The sequence below is a fragment of the Cryptomeria japonica genome, chromosome 11, assembly GCF_030272615.1.
Source record: "Cryptomeria japonica chromosome 11, Sugi_1.0, whole genome shotgun sequence".
Lineage (NCBI taxonomy): Eukaryota > Viridiplantae > Streptophyta > Pinopsida > Cupressales > Cupressaceae > Cryptomeria > Cryptomeria japonica.
Genome location: NC_081415.1, coordinates 501,696,008 through 501,699,956, shown reverse-complemented (window position 1 = coordinate 501,699,956; position 3,949 = coordinate 501,696,008).

Here is a 3,949-nt window from a genome sequence, read left to right as displayed (position 1 = left end):
TCCCTTTAGTGCTTTTTGAACCAGACACTGTAAAAAACTTTTAAAATTGAATATAGTTCAGTGGTTCTATCCACTTTTATCAAAAAAAAAATATCATCATAATTCTAGCTAGACAAATAACAAGAGATAAGGGATATATATTTTTGCCCTAGAATAGTGATGAAGTACTTGGACCCACCAAATAGACATTCAAACCTATAACTAATATAAAAAAATAGATAAAACTCACTCCCCAATTACTTAATTTGATAAAAAAAAGGGAAGTGTATGAGCTTATCCACATCTATTATAACTCCGTAAGTGTAGATATATAAATGATCTATCATTTTCTAACATCATAACTTAGAACTAAATCTTTATTAAGCTTTTTAATCCACTCAACTAATTCTTATACTAATAGACATGCAATTATTATAAAGAAATAAATGACAAGACAAAGAATCATTTCAAACACCATGAATAAATTCTTAAAATATTTCAACACCTAAAATAAAATTATAAGCATCACGAATTTTTTCCCAAATATGTTGAGAAATATGTCATAATATGAATATCAAGGTGGTAACCATAATTAAATTTAACATAGAACTCTACCCAACAAGAGCATAAAAAAATTATTCTAGAAGTTGGTTATAGAAACATGAGGAAAATTGGGGTTTTAGTGGGTTTTATTTTATTAAAGTGTGAGGCCCCCTTATAGATGGATATGAATACTACATATTGTGATGCTATTTTGAGATAATATACAAGTGATTTTGATGATAGGAACATCTACATAGGTGAAATCAATGCACCCATGAGAAATAAATCTCAAATAAGAGTTAAATAAATTACATGATGTGAAGAGTGTTCCTTCATGAATTATGGCTCAATGATTCATTTATTTTATGATATGTTAATAGTATGAACAAATTTATGTGTCTTTGGTTATGTTTACTATATTTCGCTAATTACTACAACTAAGTGTAATCTGAGCATAGGCTTGAAGAAATTGTGGGGGTGGAAACAATCTTCATATGGGAAGGAGATATATTTCTTTAAGGTTAGGTCAAAAGACAGAAGGTGCAAAGAAGGTATGGATTCACTTGATTTGTTAACCTTATCTAAACTCTATGGTTAAGCTATTGACCTTATGATGTGTATGGCATAATGGGTTACTAATCTACCTTAAAAGTAATAATGAAAGTATTCAAATTAGTTGTGTTAATGATATAGTAATAGAATTGGAGAAATGATGCACCCATAAGAAAACACGAAGTACTCATGTCCTCATTTATTTTATAATTACAAAATTATACATCTTCTTTCATTGGGAAACTACATATGTTCTTGATTATATGGAGATAAGTATGCATACACATGTATGGATAAAAGGTCCATGGATTTATATTGATACATAGTAAATTAAGATTCTACCAAAGCCTTCTTATATATGTCTAAATATAACAAGATTTCTTCTTCTATTTCATTTTGCTCATTATAATCTAAATCTTCATAGAAATTTGACACATTCTTCAAGATTCCATCTTTAGTTACCTCATCAATTAACTCTACACAAGTCATTGGGGGCATGATGGTAACATTACCAGATTTGATTGCTTCATCAATCACACTCTTTTTCTTTTTGTTGGGGATTGCAAGAGCGGATGGAGCATGCTGCCTCTTCTGAGTAGGTTTCCTTGCCAGAGGTGTGGATGCAGTTGTTACCTTTATAATTAGCTTCCTCCTTGGTTCCACCTTCTTCTCCTCTACCGGAGGCTTGTCAACTTTCTTCCTCTATACCCTTCTGAATGCAAGAGGTTGATTATCATCTGGATCAGAGTCAGAAGTGATAGAAGAAATGAAAGTTTTTGGCCTCTTTGCCTCAGGAGCACTAACCGTTGCCGATTGATCTATCGGTTTAGATCCAGAACCTAGTTTTGTATCTATCTTGTGAATTACATTCTGAACAAATGTAGATATTTTGTCTATTTTATTTTCTCTTCTTTTCTTGTTGAAGTCAATTTTGACCTCAAAAGCCTTCTCCTTTGTAGTGCAAAAGTGTTCAGCCTTTTCATCCAAAGGAGCATCAATCAGCATTTTAGCATATAGCTCCAAGATGTTGTCATCTACTTCATAACCCAATTTAGTGACCCATATAGTTCTAGGTTCCACTGCTTCCATGAGTGTCTCATCTGTTTTTACCATGAAGCAAATATCAGTGGAGTATTTCTCCACAATGTGTTTGGAGATTCTCTCCCTCAGTCTCATGTTCTCCTGAAAAGTTTTGAAGTAGCCCCAAAGCTTCTCATCTCTGTTACTACCAAGACCGGTGATTGCATCTTTTATCTACATACCTACCGATATGCAATGAGCCCAACATTTCTTTCCCAAACCCGATAACTCATTCATGAAGTACAACATCAAACAGACAATAAGATTGCCAAACCGTAAAGTTCCTTTCTTAACACCTTTGATCTTGCCAAGATTAATTATTAATTCACTCCTTAACCATTCACACAAGTCATACTTTTCATTATTCTTTATCATTTGGTGTGCAACATGGATACATTAACTGGCAACAAAGTTCAATCGACTTGATTGAGTTACCTTGTAGCCAATGATCATGGTGGCAAATTTCACATCTGTGTCTTTGTTGGTGTTGATCCTCGCTGATATTCCATCATGGGTTGCTTCAGTGAGCTTCTCAACCGTAGTGTTGGAGATCTTCTTACCTAGTTCCTGTCCAACTTTGGGTAAGTCGGTGACCACCTGAATTGCTTCTTTGGTGATCATGTGAGGCCGGTCTAGCCAGATAAATTCATTATGGACCCTTCTCAGAACATATATGATCACTTCATCCTTGACTTTCGGTATGTATAGGATTTCGGTTAACCCTAGATCTTCAATAATTTGATATTCCAGTTTGATTGTTTTGGATCTGCCTAGTATCACAGATTGATACATTCCCTTGATTTCCTTAGTGCCTAAATCCTCCAATGTGTAGTGAATATAGGCCCTGACATCTTCCACATAAGCCACGCCATCGGGAACCTTTGAAAATGCGCCAGTAGAGTCTTCCTTCGTAGCAATTTGGGGAACTTCCTTGAAAACAGGCCTAACCCTATCCTTAACCTCCACAATAGTGGGATTCACAATGAAAGTAGGAACACATGATGATCCAGATTCCATTTCAAAGAAAAACCTGGATAACAGTTGTCGGTTGACAAGTTTTGATTACTTCTCAGATGACTGCTGAAAATTCTTTGGAATGCCTTTGCTCTCTTTTGGTCACCTATGATTCTCCTTTGCTTCGCTTTGGTTTTCTCAAGTGCTGGGTGAGTGAAAATGACTCCATTTTCCCTTTTTACTAGCGAGTAAACCCTAATTCATCATTGTCATAAATGATTAGCGATGTACCCTACCACATGTTGGTTTCACAGTTTTATGCTGAATGAACCTCCATGAATGATCAATACCACTCTCTAGATCTCTTCCAGATATCTTCCGAGGAATATGCAAGATTTGTAATGAATTTTCCAACCCCTAAGGCGTATGCCTCAGTTACCAGTTTAATTTCCCGTCGGTGTAGGAATGCTCTATTGTACTGGTGGATTTATCGGTGTAGTTACCGATGTAGTTGCATCTCCACTTGGTTCTCCATATTTTCTAACCCATCTCAAGGTGTGATCTTGTTGTATTTCATCTACCTTTTTCTTTGCTTTGTCATTTGTTTTATCATTACTAACCGGTGTAGTCTTACTTCTGCAGTACTTAGCAATATGACCTATTTTATTTCATGCATAACATGTGACATTGTTCTTTTGAATTGCTTTGACATATCCGGTGTCATTCCTTGACCTACATTGATTAGCCAAATGTCCAAACTTTCCACATGCACAACATTTAACATTCATTCTGCAATCTTCTAACTTATGACCATATTTCTTGCAATTTGTGCATTGACCGG